The sequence below is a fragment of the Oncorhynchus gorbuscha genome, linkage group LG02, assembly GCF_021184085.1.
Source record: "Oncorhynchus gorbuscha isolate QuinsamMale2020 ecotype Even-year linkage group LG02, OgorEven_v1.0, whole genome shotgun sequence".
In the NCBI taxonomy this organism is placed as follows: Eukaryota; Metazoa; Chordata; class Actinopteri; order Salmoniformes; family Salmonidae; genus Oncorhynchus; species Oncorhynchus gorbuscha.
The window spans coordinates 64,769,263-64,778,966 of NC_060174.1; the positions used below are offsets into that span (position 1 = coordinate 64,769,263).

The window sequence follows — 9,704 nt, forward strand, 5'->3', positions numbered from 1 at the left end:
GCATATCGAACAGAGTAGCAGGCAGTTTACTCTGGGCCCCTTATTCATCCAAGCTACTCAATACTGCCCCCTTGTCACCAATAAGTTAAATAATAATATATTTTTTAAATTCTGCATGATTGCCTTTAGGGTTTTCTATTGAGATGTTATCTCACCCCCCCCCCCCCACAAAAAAATGTGAGCACTGACAGACTTCCAGGAATACAGTCTGGTTCCCTTTCGTGTTTCGTCATGCACTCATTGTCTGTGAAGCTGACTGTTTATTGACGGCTGGTTGCTCAGTCTAATGAAGCGGAAAGTCAGTGCCATATTAAAAGTTAATGGGCTGGAAATACAGCAAAATATTGGCTTAGTATACAGAGCCATGTACTGTCTTGATGACGTAGCATTGGTAATTGGATAAGCTGTGTGGTCATCCACATAATGTAGTGGTCTGGTGGGACCTGTTTGACCTGAGACAAGCCAAAAACTCCAGTGGGCGAATGTATCAACCATGCATACATTTCTTACTCAATTCTGGCGTACATCGAAAACATACAGTATACAGTATGCATGTTTTCATTGATAAATCAGAGCCATATTATATTTGTGCTCTCGTGAACGAGTGCCTTAACCCTGGCTGGAAAACACCCTCCATTCACCTTTTATGGTAACAAAAACGCCCTTGTTTGCTCTGTGATTTGTAAATGTTGAAACTGGGCCATGTCCATTTCTTAATGACCCAGGGCCTGTTTTCCCAAAAGCATTCATCTTAGAAACATATTTCTAACAATGAACTTAGCCTAAGATGCTTTTGGGAAACCAGGCCCAGTGCAGTCCAAAATGTGATTTTCCTATGTTTAATACACATTTTCCACACTATGAAAATTATGATAATGAATTTTTAGTATAAGAGTTGTTTGAAAAGGCCGCCTGAAATTTCAGCCTGTTTGGCGGGATAGAGTTTTGGCTTGCCTGGTGATCTCACCAGGTGATAAATTGGTTAATAGACCAATGATAAGAGAGTTCCAAAACTCTCTGCCAATAACAGCTAGTTTTCTGTTTTCCCCTTCCCACTCAGACCACTCCCAGACAGTCCTAGCAACAACAAAAAAGGAGAGACATGCCCTGCAATATGATTATGCTTTAGGCCTCTGTATATAATAAAAGTAAAATAAATATATTAGGCGACATGCTGCTAAGCAATCTTCTTACCAATGGCAAATGCATCTGTTTTATAATCAGGCCTACTTTAAATGTTTTTATTAACCTAACATTATTATAATTCCAGTCCATCAAACACCTCCATTCCACCCAAAAAGAACAACATTTGCTTGCAATTGATCAAGCACTAACAGTTGTGTGTACTGGTGGTCTTAGATTTGCATGGAGATAAGCACACTTTCCCATCAAGTTCAAAATGTATATATCAACCTTTGTGGGAAAACTGCAAGGTTTGGAATCTTTTTTTTGTGTTCACCTTTGATAAACAAGGCCCAAGCAGACAGAGATACACCCTGTCTGGCTGCCTGACCTGGCCTGGACTGGGCCAGGGGACAGTCACACAACTCTGAACATGGCTGCAGCAAATGAGGTCATATCCATGCTGGAGTGAAACACATGGCCTGAAGAGGTTCCCCAAATAAATGGAACGCATCTGGATTAACAGAGATGGGAGCAAAGATGGACCATCTGAGCTGCTGCCTCTGAAGTCTCCTATACAAAGTTCACAATATCAATATCACAATACCAGTAGGACTTGTGATGTTGCAACCCAATATACTGTAAGCTAAGCATGAACGAATGAGGATGCATGATGAACATACTGTGCATGTAGTTTCTGCAGTCCAGCTTAACTCTCTCAAGGGTCCAGTTATAGATTGTGTAACCAGTGGTGTAAATTACTTAAGTGAGAATACTTTAGTGAGAATACTTTAGTGAGAATTCTTAAGTGAGAATACTTTAGTGAGAATATTTTAGTGAGAATACTTTAGTGAGAATACTTTTTTTTACTGTTTATATTATTGAAACTTTTACTTCAGTACATTCCAAAAGAAAATAATGTACTTTTTACACCATACATTTTCCATGACACCCAAAAGTACTGTTTATTTTTTGTAAATGCTTAGCAGGACAGGAAAATGGTCCAATTCAGGCACTTCAGAATAACATCCCTGGTCATCCCTACTGCCTCTGATCTGGTGGACTCACTAAACAAAAGTGCTTAGTTTGTCAATTGGAGTGTGCCCCTAGCTATTATGCTGTCTCGTTTGCTTAATCTAATGATTTTTAAATAATTATTTGATATTGATATAATAATTTTTTGATATTTAAGTATATTTTAGCAATTACATTTACTTTTGATACTTAAGAATATTTAAAACCAAACACTTTTTAGACTTTACTCAAGTAGTATTTTACTGGGTGACTTTCACTTTGACTTGAGTTATTTTCTATGAAGGTGTCCTCAAGTATGACAGCTGGGTATTTTTCCACCACTGTATGTAACGCAGAGTGACTAGTCCTCTCCATGCTGATGTGACGGCAGTGCACACTCTAGGGTACCCAGATATTTACGAACACCACACTGACTCACTCCAAAAAAACGTCATTCACACTAATGATTATACTTACAAACAGAACTTCTTACACAACAACTCTCAGAAATGTCCCCCCATTAACATTCTCACCATCAATTGCGTACACAAGGTCAAGGTCCTTGTGTCATCCATGAGAAAATGAATAGGAAGTCGCTGCGTCATATTGACGCTGGTTCATTCCCAGACATCTTGTGGTGAATATATAGCTCCTGTCATTCTGTGGAGCGTTGTGTTCAAAGGCAAACAACGCACAGCCCTCCACTTGAGTACTGGCAGAGATGTGTCCCATGAACAGCTATTTATATCTTAATCAGCCTGCGCCCTGTTCATCAGTCTGAAAACTACCCATAACCCCTGTGTGCTTTCCAGTTACACAGACAATAGACATTAAAGCTGTAGGAGTGTGAATGTGAAGTCACTTTTACTGCAGACGCTACAGATTTAACTGTTACTCCTCTTTTGGTAAATTGTGTCTGGCCCTGCCTGTGCCGGTTAAATAACATAAGACACGATTGTTAGCTATAAACCCATTTCCCTTCTAAATACATGTCTAGGGCAACCACAGCTGAAACCTATAATCAGAAGTTCACACAAAGCTAAATCATTGTACGTGTTTCAGTAATTGCAGTAATTATAGAGTCCAGACCTCGGGTCCTCATGCCAAGCTCTAAGTGGATTCATTTAGGTGGGCATTCCAACCTGAGGTAATATCCTGAGGGAAACTTCGGAGGGAGCCAGCCCCTTTACCCAGGTCGGTCGACCGATGTGCACGTTAGGACCACTGTGGACCTCCACCAGAGTTTCCTCTGGCTTCGCCCTGCCCAGGCATAGTTCATTACGCGTGCGTAACTGGAACGTAAATTCCATCTTTATGCACTTTTCTCTCTGCACGTATTCTGAAGAGTATGCTATTCACCCGCTATTCGTTTTGGGGGTGGAGATCAAATAAATGAAGGCGTGGCAGAGGTATGTCAACAGATATACTGTATTCTGATCTTGACTTTGTTCCCTCATTATTCGACCACCTTTATGACGAAACGATGAATAACGTCGAGCAACCTGTCGGTTTCAAGTGGAACAGCATCTATTTTTTAAATATTTTTTTTTACGATAGAAACAAAACCTTTCTCCATGCACTGTAATTTACAAATTGATAAGAGCTAGGTCAATGAGTAAGCCGTTTGGATAAGGGGATTGTAAATATAAATGACAATTGTTTCAGATGTGAACAAATGTGAAAGCAGTCATATGGCAGCAAACTGAATCCACTCTCACATAGGTACCTGGTTGCAACAGGCATCCATATCTTAAGGGGGTGACTCTCCCATAGACACCAATGCGATAGCAGCTGGGTCTGGTGTACTGAGTTCATTGACTTTCATAGAAAGTCTATATTCGACTTCGTAATTGTTGTGTTGCGGCAGACAACGGGCTATTTTCAGGTGTTGTTTTTTTGCTGTTGAGTCCCTGAGGGATGATGCCTCTGCCATCATTGTTTTACTGTCCTGTATGATGTGTGAGTTATTTTATCTTCTCAGCTCTGGCTTGTGGAAGACAACTGCAGCTCCCTCTCTCCCTCGCCCCCTTTCCCCCTTTCCCTTTCCACCTCCCTATCTCTCTACACAACAGTTTGGAAGCACACTATATGTGTGATGAATTGTCCAAAGTCAGGACAGGAGTGATTGTAATAATTTTGTTATGGGTTCACCGCAGAACTGAACCAATAAAGATGATGGCAACTGTTTATAACAGACATGAACAAGGTCTTAAGGGTCTGGGGCTGGGTTTCTACTAAGCTAGCATATGGAATTGTTTTAAGATGGTCATACTAAGGATCATTTAGCTATTCTATTTAGAATTTTAGGACCCCTGTAGGTATCAAAAAAGATATATAAAAAAATGATTTGATGATACATTGAATTTGCCCTTACTGCTGTTAGCCCATAGAAATACATTGAATAACAGATTCATACATGGAAAAACAGTTAGTCCAAAAATATATCAAGAGAAGTATGTTTTAACAAGCAATTTGCCAAGGAAGGATACTCTGAGTGCAGCTCAATCCAGAAATCTGGCAGTGGCATCTGATTAAATTCTATTTTCACAGAACCGCTTGTTGCTCTTGTTCAGATATCGGTAAGTGGACTGGAGGCAGGGCATGAAAGAGCCATTTTTACTGGTGTCCAACATGTATTTCAAACTGTCTGGCATTCCCTTGTCAGCACGAACCTCTCGGTGGATGCTGCAGTGTACCCATGTGGCGTCGGGAGCAACTTCTTGCACGTGCGTTACCACTCCAGTGTGTCTCCCTGTCATGGTTTTTGCGCCATTAGTACAGACACCAACACATCTTGACCACCAAAGTCCATTTGATGTCACAAAGCTGTACAGTACTTAAAAAATATCCTCTCCTGTTGTCCTGGTTTCCAGTAGTTTGCAGAAGAGGATGTCTTCCTTAATTGACCCCCCATAAACGTAACGGACATATACCAGGAGCTGTGCCAGGCCCGCCAAGTCTGTTGACTCATTCAGCTGTAACGCATATCATTCACTGGCTTGTATGCGAAGTAGTAAATGTTTCAAAACATCTCCTGCCATGTCACTGATGCGTCGTGAAACAGTGTTGTTTGATGAAGTCATTGTCTGTATCGTTTTTTTGGCCTTTTCCCCCAGCATTGTCTCAGCCATATCCGTGGCAGCAGGAAGAATTAAGTCCTCCACAAGGGTATGGAGCGTGCCTGTCCTAGCCACTCGGTAGCTCACCATATAAGACGCTTCTAGCCCCTTCTTATTAATGGTATATGTTGCTTTTATTCATGTCTTACTACTCGAAAGTCGTCTTCATTCTCGCAAAAAAAAACATATTTAAAAAAAAGAGTACTTTTGCACATTGTCACGGTTCATGAATCCACTGCCTCCCTCTCTCTTTCTCTTTCTCTCTCTCTCTCTCTCTCTCTCTCTCTCTCTCTCTCTCTCTCTCTCTCTCTCTCTCTCTCCCATGTTTGTGTGGGCGTGGTTCCCAATCTCGGCCTGATTGTCTGCGCCAGCTGGAACCACTTATCTTCCCTTTATATGTTCTGTAACCAGTGTTTCTTGTTGTCAGATCGTTGTTACTTACATTTACATTTACATTTAAGTCATTTAGCAGACGCTCTTATCCAGAGCGACTTCCCTGAGGTTGTGTCGTGTGTCCGTGCGTGTTACTTCCCTGAGGTTGTGTCGTGTGTCCGTGCTTGTTACTTCCCTGAGGTTGTGTCGTGTGTCCGTGCGTGTTAATTCCCTGAGGTTGTGTCGTGTGTCCGTGCTTGTTACTTCCCTGAGGTTGTGTCGTGTGTCCGTGCTCATCTCTCTCCGCCCTTGTGTGGATTATCTGCTGTGCTCCTTCCTACCCATCCGGACACACTCCCCTGGATTTCTCAGCACGCTATCATCGGGAGATGCGCCCTAGTCCCTGGGTCGGATTCCGTCTGAGTACAGTCTGACTGTCCTGTTGCTGCTGTAAACTGTATTCATTAAACCATCGTTGCTTGCATCTTGCATCCGCCTCTGTATTGTCACAGAACGATCTGACCAGACCATGGATGCAGCGAGTTCAACGAGTCTGACCGAATTCATTTCCCGCAGTATCACGAGAATGGATCAACAAGAGGAGAACATCTCCAGCACAGGTCGGGCAGTACAAGCCCTTGCGACGCAGGTATCCCAGCTGACCCAACAATTGCAACATCTGAGGGGTTCCGCTGCGCCACCTACACCGGCAGTTCAACCCGCCCCGCCAGAGCCGGATTCCCAGCTAGAGCCACGGCTACCGCCACCAGAGGGTTATTCAGGTGATCCTGACTATTGCAGAGCTTTTCTTACAAGATGTTCCATGCATTTCTCGTTGCAGCCACGGACCTTCAACCGTGAACAGTCAAAGGTAGCATTCGTACTCACACTGCTATCAGGCAAAGCGGCTCTTTGGGGAACGGCGGTGTGGGCGAACCAGGACCCATGCTGCACCTCTTTCCAGACACTCTCCGAGGAGATGAGAAGGGTCTTCGATCGGGCCGTGGCGGGTAGGGAAGCGGCCAGACTACTCGCTGACCTTCGCCAAGGAGACCGTTCAGTATCGGAATACTCCATCCAATTCCGCACTCTGGCCATGTTCCTGCATGGGCTGGAGGACCGGATCCAGAAGGAGATTTATGTTCTGGACCTTACCAGGAGTTTAAATGGACTAGTGGAACTAGCCTTGAGGGTCGACGCTCGTCTGAGTCGTATTGGCCGCCGAGCATGCCCTAACAGACCGTATAACGACACGGAGGGCTGGCATGCCAGCGGCGGGAACACGGCCAGTTCAGCCTCCGCTCACGAACCCATGCAGCTGGGGAGAGCTCGCCTCTCCCGGGAAGAGAGGGAGAGGCGGAGATCCCAAGGACTCTGTCTCTACTGTGGTAGAGCGGGCCACTTTATGCACTCCTGCCCGGTAAAAGATCAGGCCCAGTCGTAAGCATGAGGCTACTATCGGGTGGTGTCACCACAGAGAAGACCTCATCATCTACTCTCCTCCCGGTAAGACTAAGATGGGCCACCCACACGCACGACACCCAAGCCTTACTGGACTCAGGAGCAGAGGGTAATTTCATGGACTTCAAGCTCGCTCACAAACTCCAGATTCCTATCACCTCACTCACGCACAAGATATCCGTCAACGCTCTCAATGGTCAAGAACTCCCCAACATTTCTCACACCACTGAACCTTTCACACTCATCACTTCTGGCAATCACACTGAGACACTATCATTCCTACTCATGGACTCACCCCTTGCACCATTAGTTCTCGGCCACCCTTGGCTCACCCAACACAACCCCAGAGTTGACTGGGGTCATAACTCTATATCCATGTGGAGTATCAAGTGTCTTGAGTCCTGTTTAGTGTCTGCTCGTTCGTCTGTGTCTGATTCTGTGTTTCTAGAGGAGGCAGTGGATTTGTCTAACGTGCCCGTTGAATACCTCGACCTGAAGGAGGTGTTCAGTAAGTCCCGTGCTGCTTCTCTTCCTCCGCATCGTCCCTATGACTGTGCAATAGAATTATTGCCAGGTGAGTCTCCACCTAAAGGCAAGTTATATTCACTCTCTGTTCCTGAGAGGGAGGCTATGGAGAGATACATCTCTGATTCTCTGGCATCTGGATTCATTCGTCCTTCCTCTTCTCCAGCAGGGGCGGGGTTCTTCTTTGTGGGGAAGAAGGACGGATCTCTGCGTCCTTGCATTGATTACCCTGGGTTGAATAACATCACAGTGAAGAATACCTATCCCTTACCGTTGATGTTCTCAGCCTTTGAAAGGTTACAGGGAGCATCCGTGTTCACTAAGTTGGATTTACGTAATGCATATTATTTGGTTCGCATAAGGGGGGGGGACGAATGGAAGACCGCGTTTAACACCCCCAGAGGGCACTTCGAATATTTGGTCATGCCTTTTGGGCTATCCATCTCCCCAGCGGTTTTCCAGGCACTCGTCAATGACGTGCTGAGAGATATGATTGATCAGTTCATATATGTTTACCTGGATGACATACTGATTTTTTCTTCTTCTCTCCAGGAACACGTTCAGCACGTCAGGCTTCAGAGGTTGTTGGAGAATGGACTTTTTGTCAAGGCGGAGAAATGCATTTTTCATGCACAATCCGTTCCATTCCTAGGTTACATTGTCTCGACTGAAGGTATTCGCATGGATCCTGACAAGGTTAAGGCTGTGGTGGATTGGCCAAGCCCAGATTCCCGTAAGGCCCTACAGAGGTTTCTGAGATTCGCCAATTTCTACCGGCGTTTCGTTCGCAACTTTAGCCAGATAGTCGCTCCTCTTACCGCCTTAACCTCCCCCAGAGTGACGTTCAGGTGGTCCGATACAGCCGAGGCTGCATTCGCCAAACTCAAGAGCAGCTTTGTTTCGGCTCCCATCCTCATAGCTCCCGATCCCTCGCGTCAGTTCGTGGTGGAGGTGGACGCTTCAGAGGTGGGGGTAGGTGCGGTACTTTCCCAACGTTCCTCTTCTGACGACAAGATGCACCCTTGCGCGTTCCTTTCCCATCAGTTATCACCTGCGGAACGCAACTACGACATTGGCAACAGAGAGTTGTTGGCAGTGAAGTTAGCACTGGAGGAGTGGCGCCATTGTTTAGAGGGTTCGGGGTACCTTTTATAGTTTGGACTGATCACAAAAATTTGGAATATATCAGAACCGCCAAGCGACTCAACTCCAGGCAGGCGCGGTGGGCACTCTTTTTCGGACGTTTTGACTTCTCTCTCTCGTATCGCCCGGGTTCCAAGAATGTCAAACCCGATTCCCTTTCTCGCATTTTTGACCATTCCGAACACCCATCCACTCCCGAGTGCATCCTACCCGGGACCCTAGTGGTCTCCCCACTCACATGGGAGGTTGAATCGAGGGTCAAAACGGCCTTAGAAGGGGTAACGCCTCCGCCCGGTTGCCCGCCTAATCGGTTGTTTGTGCCGGAGGGGTGTCGGTCCGATGTTATTCGGTGGGGGCATTGCTCCAACGTAGCGTGTCATCCAGGAGTCAGCCGCACTAGCTTTTTGGTTAAGCAACGCTTTTGGTGGCCACTGATGGCTTGTGACATTCACAGTTTTGTCTTGGCTTGCTCGGTTTGTGCCACTGGGAAGACTTCTAATCGACCCCCAGATGGGTTACTCCAACCGCTGTCGGTCCCTTCGAGACCCTGGTCCCACATCGCGCTAGATTTTGTTACCGGCCTCCCGCCCTCCCAGGGCAAGACGGTTGTTTTGACCGTGGTGGACCGGTTCTCGAAGGCGGCTCATTTTATTCCTTTGCCTAAATTACCATCTGCCAAGGAGACAGCGGTAACTGTCGTGGATCATGTCTTTCGCTTACATGGCCTGCCGATGGACGTAGTTTCTGACAGGGGGCCCCAATTTGTGTCCAAGTTTTGGCAAGAGTTTTGTAGGTTACTGGGAGCGAGTGTCAGCCTGTCTTCAGGGTTTCATCCCCAGAGCAACGGTCAAACGGAGAGGGCCAACCAAGATTTGGAGAGAGTGTTGCGATGTTTGGTTTCTAAGAATCCCTCTTCCTGGAGTCAACAACTCTCTATGGTTGAGTACG

General features: G+C 45.7%; 1 protein-coding gene across 2 annotated transcripts in view; it reads right to left on the reverse strand.

The window, feature by feature from the left end:
• Positions 1-2,814, reverse strand: part of LOC124007204 (calpain-5-like) — a 32,099-nt gene extending 29,285 nt beyond the window's left edge. For both annotated transcript variants that reach the window (XM_046317617.1, XM_046317603.1), the window contains exon 1: positions 2,670-2,814. The gene's annotated coding sequence lies outside the window, so the exon portion shown is untranslated. The remainder of the gene's footprint in view (positions 1-2,669) is intronic.
• Positions 2,815-9,704: the final 6,890 nt, after the last annotated feature.